Here is a 13,543-nt window from a genome sequence, read left to right on the forward strand (position 1 = left end):
ATTACATAATTTGTTGATGAAAGTTTATTTCTGAATCTTGTGAAAATTACATGACTTTTAAAGATGAAAATGTGAATACACAAGAGCTCAACATACAAAACATTCTAAGTCATACTTTTGTGGCATAAGTAATAACAATTATTAATCAAAAAAGTTTTTTTCCCCTAATATTTAGTACTTTTCGACATTCTTTTCATTTAACTTGCTGTCATTGTTACTGTTGAATTGGACATTATTGTTTTGTATCGTAATACGATCTTATTGAACTTAATACACTACCGTTCAAAAGTTTGGGGTCAAACCCCAAACTTTTGAACCGGATTGTACATAATGAAAAATCCCATATGATACACATACATGATATTTAATATAATTTCATTGTGATTGTTGTGATTGTTTAAACACTCGAATGTTAAATTCAAGTACCTTTGTTTTATTTGTATGAGAATTTATCTCTTTTTAAAAATCTTTTTATTATTTTAAAATATACATGAATTTTGTTTCAGATTTAAAATTTCTATTTCATTTTTTAAATTATAATTTGTATGATAATAATAATAATGTGACTTTGTATTCCTAATTATATTGAGACAATTTATTTTGAAAGTTGATGTATAATTTACTTCAACGAATTTCTCATTAAAATAAACATTTGTTTATATTTTTTATGCGATTTTAGTCTATGTACATTATCCTATTCTCATAAGATAGTAATAACACTGTAATGAATTGTATTGTTCAATGTCATGTTTACATTTTACTGTATTTTTTTTCACTTTTTTTCTCTTATTTTATATTTCATATGTAAGGACTTACTTTAATTTGTCTTTTTTTCATTTTTAATTCTTTTTATTTGGCTATTTTTGTATTTGAATGGTCATACGCATATTTAAATCTTTTTCAATTGATATTTTCCTATTTTTCAGCACTTTTCTTCAGTTTCAAGTCTAACGTCTTGTGGCTCGTCATCACTGGTGGCCAAATATGAGTCTAAGCACGTGTGTAGTGTTGTGTTGGATATGTTTTGTTGTATTTGTTGTGTGTTGAACCAGTAAAAAGCTACATGATGAGTCAAACATGGTAGCTTGACACTAATTGAACAAACTCTTCAAGATGTTGCAATCAATGACAGCAAAATTCCAACACACGTCTCAGTTACTTTGCAGCAGTTTAATAGGGATGACATCTGCTTCATAATAGCTCTCATCATCTTTACAATATGTTATTGATTTAACTGGATTCCTTTTTCCATGCTGGATTTTATTTATTTGTTTAGTGGTTTGCTTGATTGTATGCTCATGTAATACAGTACGAGTACACACAAACATACACACCAAATGTTAGATAACACCACGATTATACAGTGGGGCAAATAAGTAATTAGTCAACCACCAATTGTGCAAGTTCTCCTACTTGAAAAGATTAGAGAGTCCTGTAATTGTCAACATGGGTAAACCTCAAACATGAGAGACATAATGTGTGTGTGTGGGGGGACAGAAAATCACATTGTTTGATTTTAAAATATTTTATTTCCAAATTACAGTGGAAAATAAGTATTTGGTCACCTACAAACAAGCAAGATTTCTGGCTGTCAAAGAGGTCTAACTTCTTCTAACAAGGTCTAACGAGGCTCCACTCGTTAACTGTATTAATGGCACCTGTTTTAACTCATTATCGGTATAAAAGACACCTGTGTGACTTCAGTCAGTCACACTCCAAACTCCACTATGGCCAAGACCAAAGAGCTGTCGAAGGACACCAGAGACAAAATTGTAGACCTGCACCAGGCTGGGAAGACTGAATCTGCACTAGGTAAAACACTTGGTGTAAAGAAATCAACTGTGGGAGCAATTATTAGAAAAATGGAAGACATACAAGACCACTGATAATCTCCCTAGAAAGACTTGTAGTTCTTAAAAGATAAATGTTATTATGAGTTAAAATAATTTGATACTGAAACCACTCTTGATGTTTTCATTTTTATACACTTTGTAAAATTAATTAACTAGTAAGCGCCATTGTTGTTGATGTCGCAAGGCGGTGACGTCACATGGTTACGCTACCGGGCTTCCAGAGTATGAATCAAGCGAAATACACATATCATCTGTTCAACCCTTTCACTTTCAACCCGAGAGGAACATTAATGAGCATGACAGCACTGTCGATATTTCACAAAACGTGCAGCAAAAGAAAAATGAACAGGAAAGACGAGATGAGACGAAACGGGAGTAGGAAAAAAACTGTGTTCTGCCAAAATGTACTACACCGGCGAAACGTCTACAAGAGGCGAATTTGACACCCAAAGTACTACCGTGCGATTTAAGCTTGTTTTGTTTAGATGCATACAGACAGAACATACTAAAGATGCCTTAAGAAAATACTTAAACGTAATAATATCAAATAAGGGTAGTTTAAATATGCTACGTGACTAATGTGGTCAACAGATCAACCATCTGCTTTGGAGCTACCACAAGAAAACAATGCTTAAAAGTATGAGTGGGAAACACATGCAAAAAGTATTTTGAGTCAATGAAAATGTGATAAAAGACTCAATAAAAACACAAATAGTAAGTACTCGCCACTATTAACCGATGAGCACATGTGTTGGATGTCTCGCCGTGTAGAAGGAATGGCAGTCATCCGGTAGTATTCATAGAGTGACAGTGACAATCTACGTCATCATCCCGAGCGTCCATTGTGCGCCTTAAACATGGCGCCCTCTGTAGGTCAAAACATGCATTAAATATTATACATTTTTAAATCAATCGCGATATATGTGTTTTTTAATAATATATTTATTAAAAGAGAACAATTGTGGCTTATTAGAGCCTACAAGTCTTTCAAGTTTGGTTCCCTTCAAATTCTTGGCTGCCTTTGACTGCAATAGACGTCCAATGGCGTACCGCAAGCAACACGTCACTTCCGCTCATTAACATTCATGATATTAGCTACTGTTGCTAAGTAGGGACAAGCCACCGTTTGTCCCTAATAGGAAATGAATGGAAATCGTGTACAAAGGAGATGTTTACAGAGCTAAACCTACCAATTCGCGCCGAAAATGATGTGCCTTGTGCCAAATTCACTGGCAAAGATGTGGAAGAACATAAAAATGTTCAGTTAAAGAGATGGCTTGAGTGTCGAAGACTGAAAAAGACGAAAAAAACGAGCCGACCTAAGCATAGCCTTAGCTTTTTTTATCGACGTGACAGACAATGACATTCTCCTGTTTCAACAAGCTATCCTTTACCATCATATCCTCTGGTTGTCCTACGTCTCTTACCGTTCTTTGGGGTAATATAGTTAGCTTTGTGTAGCGATCGCAAATGCTACTCAGTGACAGCCACGAACACTTTTAATTTTTTCATTGATAACAAATCTTAATTCTATCATTTATTTACACTTCCCCCTTACTAAAGTTCTTTCATATATATAAATATATAACAGAAACGGTAACACTGGCAGTCAGATACCATTGTAATTCTTTTCAGGTCATTCATTGTCAGACAAAGCAGTACGGCACAACGTTACGCTAAAAAAATAAGTTAAAAATACAAAAATGGCTTACCTCTTTCTCCTCTGAAAGACCATGACAACCCAACAAAATGTTTACTGCATATGAAATGTGAATGGATTCACCGAGCTGGTGTTAAAGTCCGCGCAAGTTGATTCGGTCTTCACATTTTTTCCTCCCGAGTTTTTGGTTTCCGGAAACGTATGAAGAAAACATCCTTCATGTGTCGTAATGTCTAGAGTCATTTCTACAAGTTCCAAAAAAGCAATGCGTGATCGGCATGTTCGTTTTTGAAAGATTACCGGCGAAAAGTAGCACAAATTCCGTTGTTTCTATGCGAGGGCGGGTCTATAATGTCCCACTTTGGCTTACTTCCGCTTTATGATGAGACGTCACGGTCTAAAAATAGCATGCGTGCGGTACGCCATTGGTTCAAAATGGATTGGATGCCAATGGCAGACATCCATCCATTTTAAACACTGCTCTTCCTTGTCAGGGTCACGGGCAAAAGGCAAACTACACTCTACCTTGACTGTCGGACAATGAGCTCAAATAAAAACAAACTTTTTTAAAATGAAATAACAATGAAAAGAAAAAAATGGGGAGAAAAAAATTAATAAATACAAATAAAAAATACAAATGAGGCCTTGAGAGACTATTTTGGTACCCTAGCGCACTTGCATTTTCTTTCCTCTTTTAGCCATGTGGAATGAATTAAAAGAACTCAATGTAACATTGTGTCCCAGCGTAAAAAGTCACTCCACACAATTGCTGCTGCTGCTTTGTGTGATACGCTAAACATTGAGTAAACATTGGCGCGCATGGTTACCGTCGCCATGGCAGCGCGACAACAGCATTTGCCTCGGCCCCTCAAACATGGGACGGTGCTGTTATTTAATAGTTGACGACGCACCAGCCCGCCGTCTTTCTGTCACACGCACACACATCAGCAGCCCAGCTGTTGCTATGTTTTTCTCTTATCGCACAACAACAACAAGCACCACCAGAACTGAGTGGCCAGCCTTTGTTAACCCAAAAGGCCCTCAAAGTCATTACGACAAACCCTCACGTCAGAAGAATTGACATATTTACATGCATATGCATCGTATGCTACATTGTAATAAAGTTTTGATTGATTTAAACACTATACTTGGTTAATTTGTGTACATTTGCTGAACAGGTTTGGCGTGCTATTCCTCATTTTTGTTCAGTGTCAGTGATTTTGTTTTGGAATTTGGTTGGTTCCTTGTTTTGTTTTGCATTTTTCTTCCCCCTTGTCTTCTGATTAGTGTATTAGTTGCACCTATTGTCACGTTCAGGCAAACAGCTACCCTCAGCCCCTTGGGTCATAATGTCTCATAATTTGGTTTTAATTCATTTTCATTTAGTTCATTCAGTGGTGGTTTTTCTTTTGTATTTGTGTTTTTGTAAATGAATATTTTTCCGTAGTTTGCAACTTCTCCCTGGACTTGGGCCCACTATCCATGACCATTTTTATCAGGAGCCATGACCCCATCATCTTGACTTCTCTATGTTCTTTAACAACAAAGTACATTTTGTAGACGTAAACTTTGAACCTTAAAAGAAATAATGTAAAATTCTCTTAAGAGGTTTTCTCTCTCATTATTGTGGTGTTTAAAAAAAAAAAAATTTGGTAATAGCGTACTGCACGAATGCTATTTTTAGACTGTGACGTCGCCATCGTGATGCGGAAGTGGGTCGTTATAGACACTCCCTCGCATACAATTCATGTTACTTCTGCTTGTTTTCTCCTGTAATCTTTCAAAAAAGAACATACTGATCAAACACTGCTGCTATGGAACTTGTAGGAACGACTCTAGACATTACGACATATGAAGGGTGTTTTCTTCATACGTTTCCCGACCAGAAACTGATTCAACGATATAAGATCGACAGCGAAATGTTGATCCAACATCTTTTCAACGTCAGTCTGCTATCTGGGTATTTTTCCGTAGCTTGCAACTGCTCCCTGGACTTGGGCCCACTATCCATGACCATTTTTATCAAGAGCCATGACCCCATCATCTTGACTTCCCTATGTTCTTTAACAACAAAGTACATTTTGTGGACGTAGACTTTGGACCTTAAAAGAAATTATGTAAAAATCTCTTATGAAATTTTTTCTGTCATTATTGTGGTATTTAAAAAAATAAAATAAAATCGGTAATAGCGTACTGCATGAATGCTATTTTTGGACCGTGACGTTGTCCTGGTAACGCGGAAGTGGGTCATTATAGACACTCCCTCGCATACAATTCATGTTATTTCTGCTTTTCTCTGGTAATCTTTCGAAAAAGAACATACTGATCAAACACTGCTTCTATGGAACTTGTAGAAACGACTCTACACATTACGACATATGGAGGATGTTTTCTTCATACGTTTCCAGAAATCAAAAACTCGGAGGAAAAAAATGTGAAGAATGGATCAACTTGCGCGGACGTCCAAAAGACCAGATTAACGCCAGCAAGGTGAAGCCATTCACATTTTGTATGCAGTATACATTTTGTTGGAGGCCATGGTCCTTCAGAGGACGAGGAGGTAAGCCATTTCGATATTTTTACTTATTTTTTAGCGTGGCGTTTGGCTGTGCTACTTCTGTCTAACAATGAATGGCATGAAAAAATTTTAAATGGTATCTGATTGCCACTGTAACCTTTTCTGTTGTTAAAAAAAAAAAAAAAAAAAACTTTACTAAGGGGGAAGTGTAAATAAATTATAGTTAATATTTGTTAATAGTGAAAAAATTAGAAGTGTTCGTTGGCTGTCACTGAATAGCATTTGCGATCGCTACCCAAAAATAGCAATGTAAGTTGCCCTCAAGAACGGTCACAGACGTAAGACAATCAGAGGATATAATATATAAGAAAGACAGGGCATATGGTGGTTGTTAAAACAGGAGAATGTCATTGTCAGTGCCGTATGGCAATGCACAAAAAAAAAAGGTGTTGAAAAAAAAAAGCTAACTCTGGATCAGGTCGGCTCTTTTTCCCATCTTTTTCAGCCCTCGGCACTCTAGCCATCTCTTTAACTGAACATCTGTATGTTCTTCCACATCTTTACCAGTGAATATGGCAACACGGACATCATTTTCGGACAGAATTGGTAGGTTTACCTCAGTAAACGTCACGTTTGTTCACTATTACGACACATTTACTATTAGGGACGAACGGGAGGTTGACCCGCCTAGCAAAAATTGCTAACGTCATGAATATTAATAAGCAAAAGTCACGTGTTGCTTGCGGTAGGCCAGTAATTTTGATTTACTGGAAACGTTTTGAAACTGGAAACTGATTTGACTTCTGAGAGACAAAAATTAAATGTTCAAAATGTGCACAGACTATGTTAACTTTTATCTTCATCTTTATATGGCAATTTTAGGCCATGTTCAACGAATCAAGATGCAACTTTTCCTGAATCTTCGAGTTTTTCATTGGATCATAAAGTAATGAAAGGAGGACGCGCACTTTTCATATTTGGATGAACCTCACGTCATTTCACTGAGAAAGGATGGGAAAGTTCCAAGGCAAAACAGCAAACTGAAAAGGGCCTTATTGTTTCCTAAAAGGTATTCCTTTCTTGCTCTTCTCACAGAATCATGAGACTCTTTGTTTGTTTCGTTTTTATGAATTTGGTATGCGTTACCATGAAATGCAATGATTCGTTTTGTCTTTGCTTCGCTCCAAAAGAGTTTTCCAACTTACATTCGTATGAGCTAAAACTCAATTTGAAATTTCAAATCTTTTTTTTTTTTTTTTTTTTTTTTTTTTTTTTTTTTTTGTCTCCTGTTTTTTATGGTTATATTTAAATGCCTTCATTCGAGGTATTCTTAAAATGTTTAAAACCAGCTAGCTTGCTGTCTTTCAGAATTAGATTTTAATTTCAAAACAATTTTTAAAGGCCGAATGAAGAGTAAAGCGCTCAATTATTGAGCGTTTTACTCAATTAAATTGTATTGAATGTATCATTTGCATGTTTCAAAACTCATAAAAAGTAGTTTTTGAGTTACTGCCATAGCGACAACTTAGCAACAAGGGACACTCCTCGCTGCCGGCCACTACCTGATGACATCATTTACAGAAGACCTCGTGAGGACTCGAATTTGGAAGTATAGCACTACGCTATTCTCGCCATATATCGCAAAGATTTTCTGGGTTTTACTCACGAAACTCATCATGCAATCTTGATGTGTGGCGATGAATTGCGCACATGAAGGCTCGTGACTCTATCAGTGGCCCAAAAAACTTTCTTTTGCAAGGATTTGGACATCTTTTGTGAGAGTCAAGCAGAAGAACTTCTCCCCGGCTTCTCGATCGCTTCTGTTTTCAACATTTCAGCGACAACCGCTTTGAAAGCGTAGGAAAATACAACCTTGGTTTTTCAAAGACGTAAGTAGACACACAAATTTTTACCTCTACCACATTTTACTTGCTATTCTGATATTAAAATTTGATTCAATTCTGTTGATATAGGGGGGCAAATCCTACTGCCTGTTTGTTGAAGTGCGACCTGTTTTTTGTTGTTGTTGTTTCTGGCCTGTCCTAAGTAGATAGGACAGCTGACAGGTGGTCTATTCACGTGAATTTGATACATTTATTACTAGATCTATATAACTACTCATCTGTTTTTGCAATTACTGATAATTATAACTAGAGCCGTGCAAAATTTCCGATTCTTAGATTATTCGCAATTCGGCCGTGGAAGATTCGAGAACGATTCACAAATGTCCAAATTCCGATTATTGAATTATACCAGGAAAAGCGGAAGTAAAACACAGTCAGCGCGGTCTTTGGGACGCAATGAGGAATGGACAGAGAGTAAATATCATGTTCAACTCATGCCGCTAGATAATAAAAAAACAAAAAACAATCATACCTGACTGCGGCTGACAGCCGCAACAAAGAACACCCAGTTGCTAGTTGCTACAAACAGACTGCTACAGTATATATCATATATATGTTGAACTAGATGCAAAATGACAGACGACGTCAGTGTTAGAGCATGTATTATCGAACAGAGATGCGAAATGACAGACTTTCCGGCGTAAGTAAACAGCCGCCATCTTAAAGCAGTAGACCTCTCTAGAAGGCTCTGTTGTAGCGAACCTAATTAACTTTTTATCTAAAATACTCCTAAATCGAAAGAATCTTGTCTTGAATCTATCTTTAAATGATGAAATAGTGTTAAAACTTTGACAAAAGTAGACAGAAGGGAAATTAAGGAATAACAGGAGCAATTTCAACAACTGTAACAGTTGATTCACAACATTAATTGAATGTAGTTGAAAGCTGCTGATACAGAATGGGGATTGGAGTTTTTTTATTTACTGTTATTTTTGTATATTTGTTTACTGTTATAGGTTAACTTGATACTGAAATAGTAGTTTGGTTTAGCCTGAGAGGATTTTTGAACAATTTTGGAACTAATTTACAAAACATAAAAAAAAATTTTTTTTTTAAAGGAGGGGGGTGCATCAATAATCGTCTTATAATCGAATCGGAGCCTCTGAATCGTAATCGAATCGTTAGGTGCCCAAAGATTCCCAGCTCTAATTATAACACACAATGAAAGGTTCAGAGAGTAATCAAGATGCTAGACATAGGCTTACCACTCTTACTTTCGTGAAGTGTCGAGCCGCCAATCGGCATCATCACCACTGTCTGCTGTGCCGAGTAAATCGTCGTCATCTGACGCCTCAGGTTCAAACATGTAAGGATACATTTTTAAAAAATTAATTAATTAAAATTAATTTAATTTAATTTTTCCTGGGAGCCCTCATCATCGCTAACGTCATGATAAAAGTGATCTGAACGGGTACTTTTGCTGGAAATATCATTATCGCTGGTGTTGCTATGGATAAAGTCTGCCACTTCTTCTGTAGCCTCCTGTAAATGACGTCACAATTAGGAGTGGGAACCTCTTGGTACCTCACGATACGATACGATTTGCGATACAAAGCTCATGATAACGATGATCTGACGATATAGCGATACAACGATTTTCGATGCATTGGTCATGAAATCATTCTAGGATATTCTACAAAAAACTAATAAACAGAAAAACAAGCTTCTGCTGTGAATTGGAATGAGTTTATCACTAGTAGACGTCCAATCCATTTGAAGTGGGAGGGATGGCAGCGAATGAACATTCGTTCATTCGTTCATTGCACGTCTATGGCCGTCAGTGGCAGCCAATGCCAGGGAATGAGTAATTTTGGGCCATTTAAGGTCATTTACCTGTTTACTTACAGTTACTTCCTGTTGATTTTGGGGCATTTTATGGGTCACTTGCTGTTTATTTTGCGTTACAGAACAGGAAGTGACCTGGGAATCACCCAAATGAATAGGGAGTGACTCAAACTCAATAGGAAATTACCTGTACATGCCCTAAAATGAAAAGCAAGTGACCTGTAAATGCCCCGAAAATCGGACCGAATGACTGTGAATGCTCTGGTTTTGAATGGACCAACGTTCCCATTCTAAATGGATTGGGCGTCGAGCACAATCAATGGCAGCCTTTTTTTTTCATTCATTCATTCATTTTCCATGCCGCTTTTCCTCACGAGGGTCGCGGAGGTGCTGGAGCCTATCCCAGCAAACTACGGGCAGTAGGCAGGGGACACTCTGAACTGGTTGCCAGCCAATCACAGGGCACAAGGAGACATACAACCATTCACGCACACACTCATACCTACGGACAATTTAGAGTGTTCAATCAGCCTACCATGCATGTTTTTGGGATGTGGGAGGAAACCGGAATTCCCGGAGGAAACCCACGCAGGCACGGGGAGAACATGCAAACTCCACACAGGAAGGCCGCAGCCCGGGATTGAACCCTTGATCTCAGAACTGTGAGGCAGACGTGCTAACCACTCAGCCACCGTGCCGCCTTTTTTTTTTTTTTTTTTTTTTTTTTAATTTAAATTGACACCTTTTTAAAACTATATCTCGATTCTTGACAGGAGAATATTGATAACCTTTTGGGATAAAGTATCACGATATATCACCATTTCGATATTTTGTCACACTTCCGGGTTTAGGAAGGCAGTATTGACGGAGTGCTAAAAAACGTTAAAAAACGCAAATTCTACTGTCATTTATGTGCCAAAAAAATGACAAAGTCGTCTAAAGTTTGTCAAATTTCTCCGAAATCCAACACAATATTCATCTGCCGTTTAAGATCGTTCTCAATCTGTTGCTAGATTGTTAGTGTTAATAATACAATACATTCAAGGTTTTTGTCTTTGTTTTCAGGACTTTACCAGCCGAAACCTGAAAATTATTGTTGATGTACGTTGATGAGGTCACTGTTTTTGTACATTATTATGAACTGAGGTTTATGTCTGTTTTTTTAATCTCATTCAAAAATAATTACCCCAAAAGGTAAAAAAGCACATGCAGCACACATTCAGTGTTTGCGAAGAAGAAGCAAACTGATAGAATTCCAAGCGACGTTGCATGTCATGCTGAGCAGAACAAACGCCAACGGACGGCTGTTCCGCTCCGATCTTGACACGGACGTTCAGCTCATTGGCTCCAAAAAGCATGACAGGAACATCCATCAGCGCAAATCAAAGGAAGGTGTGTCCGCTGCTCCCACTTGTGCTACTTGGAAATGCCAACAGGAGGTGTTTGCTCTTGAAACCATGGTGACGTCCACACACATTGCAATACAGCGTGTGCAAGGGTTATGTAAGTGCTTGTGCGGCCAGTATGCAGCTCCTGCAGAAAGCATCATAATGTGACAACAAAAATGTTTTGATTGAAAAACATTAGTTTTGTATCTTTGACAGAAAAAAGTTGAAATGTTACTGTGCATTAGAAAAACTGGAATTGTTTCTATCACTTTCTTTCGTATTTTAGCTTTAGTGGTGCTGTGCTGTGTTCATTCAGCAAGTAAATGTTTGTGCTTGAAAGTAAATTAACTTTTCAAGCGTCATGTGGAAACTTTGCACACAAAGGAACATACATAAAGTTTTTTGGGGGGTCATTAGTCATGTATATAAACACGCTAGCCAGTCAAAAGCTATGGTAAAGGTTTCCAACGTTTGGTGTTTTTAGTTATTGTACATCATATTATTTTGAATTTGACTTTATTTTGATGCAATAATTATAAAGAGCAAAAAAATAATAATCTTATTTTACATGAAAAATATATATCCCCTGCGAAACATAACGAAAATGACGAAACAAAATGACATATATTTTGTTTACAGGGTGAAGGCCTGTCAAGGTGACCTTGAAGTAGTTGTTCTTCTTCTGCTTGATCATCTTACTTTGAAGTTTGAATTTGTTTTAACTTAATATTAAAGAGAATTATAATACTAAGGGGCTATGAGATATCAATAGAACCGTTATGTGGCAAGATAACAAATATTAATAAAGTTAACAAAAAAATAAATCACATCCATGAGCAATTATCGAAAATAGATCAAAAATTACGAACATTTCCGAAAGTATTCCGGAAACAGCCGAATGGGGCTTTGACGTCACAGCCAGGAAACAAAAGGTCGAGACAGGTGCTATCGTTGTTTATCGACGAGAGATACGTTTGTTTTATCAAAAAATCACTGAAATGGTTCAAACCTGTCATGCTATGTGGTGTACAAAGAGCCACTTGTCGCAATGTAGTACCCATGAGTTCCCGAACGCGAGGAAAAGAGCTGGACTACGCAGACAATGAGTAAAGTTCATCCGTGCAAAGAGGGCTAATTTTGCAGACCCAGCCTCCGGCACGGTTTTGTGTGGTGCGCATTTTACACCTGAAAGCTATTTGAACTATGGACAAATGAAATCAGGTTTTGCTAAGAAATTGCTGATGAAAGCAGATGCGGTGCCCACCATACATGCGCAGCCACCTCAATGTCCCGAGATATCAAGAAAGAGGACGATGACTGGCACTGATGAGACCACCCTACCACCCCAGGCTAAGCAATGGAGGGGAGCAGCCAAGCTCAAAATGGCCAGAGTGAGTACTCTTTTATACTAAAAAACATATCATGCATTGGATATAGGACTGGACACATGTATAAATTATCGCTCGTAAAATATATACAACAAATCTCTAATAGCATTCATATTTGTGTCTGTTGGCAGAGCGAAAACCTATGATAGCACAATAAATGATCATTATTCTATACATTATTTTGCGGTCACGGTGTATCAGCTTCACAAAAAGAAATGCAAAACAAACCATTCGGTGTTTCCCACACGATCTGTTGCCGGTGTTTCATCAGTGTGATTGCTCCCCTCAATGATCATTTCATTAGGCTGCATTGGCTTTCATTTGGGCTCAAATTGATAACCCAAAACACCAAAGAAAGGTTCATAACTCTCCTCGTCACCATTAGAAGAACTTTCGTTATGTCGGATTCGTCGCTACAACTAAAAACAAAATTGTCCGCCATCATCACCGCCATTCAGTACTAAGCACTGTGTTTCCTAGTTGTGACGTCACGCACACAATATGCTAGATTTCCGGGATCGTGGGCACCGGTCGTTTTAGCTTGACAATCAATCCAAATTTCTATCATTTTCTTGGTGTTGCGATATTTGTAATTACACAAAGTGGCATGATATGAATCCAAAAGGCATGCATTTATGGATAAATGATGGAATATTAGCATTTCCCCAGGTGTTGTAATACTCTTTAAGGACAGAGAAAAAACTAATTTTAGGCAAGGCAGTATGACAATCAAAATACGAAAACGGGGGAAAATATTATCTGGTGATATATCGCGATCCTTCATGTCCCAGTGCCAAGTATCCATATGTTTTCTGAGTAGCGAATCTGTAGATACCTCTATTGTGCTTACCAACGCAGCCACAAGCTAACGAACTAGAAATGTCCCGGTCCGATCACTCTCCGTCCTGCTGCTTCTCTTGGTCCGCAGTGCGCTGGAGTTTGCTTGTTAAATTTAACGCTGATTGACAAACGTTGAAGCTTTGATCTTGCCAGTGAAGCCTGGGAGCGCCACCTTAAAAGACGTCGCATGGGTCAATCATCATTAAG

At 37.6% G+C, this 13,543-nt stretch overlaps 1 protein-coding gene across 1 annotated transcript in view; it reads left to right on the plus strand.

Annotated features, from left to right (window-relative positions):
- The first annotated feature begins 1,731 nt into the window (after nucleotides 1–1,731).
- Nucleotides 1,732–13,543, plus strand: part of peli1b (pellino E3 ubiquitin protein ligase 1b) — a 78,952-nt gene continuing 67,140 nt past the window's right edge. Inside the window, exon 1 of the mRNA XM_057848126.1 lies at nucleotides 1,732–1,812. The gene's annotated coding sequence lies outside the window, so the exon portion shown is untranslated. The remainder of the gene's footprint in view (nucleotides 1,813–13,543) is intronic.

The sequence above is a fragment of the Corythoichthys intestinalis genome, chromosome 10 (assembly GCF_030265065.1).
Source record: "Corythoichthys intestinalis isolate RoL2023-P3 chromosome 10, ASM3026506v1, whole genome shotgun sequence".
Classification (NCBI taxonomy): domain Eukaryota; kingdom Metazoa; phylum Chordata; class Actinopteri; order Syngnathiformes; family Syngnathidae; genus Corythoichthys; species Corythoichthys intestinalis.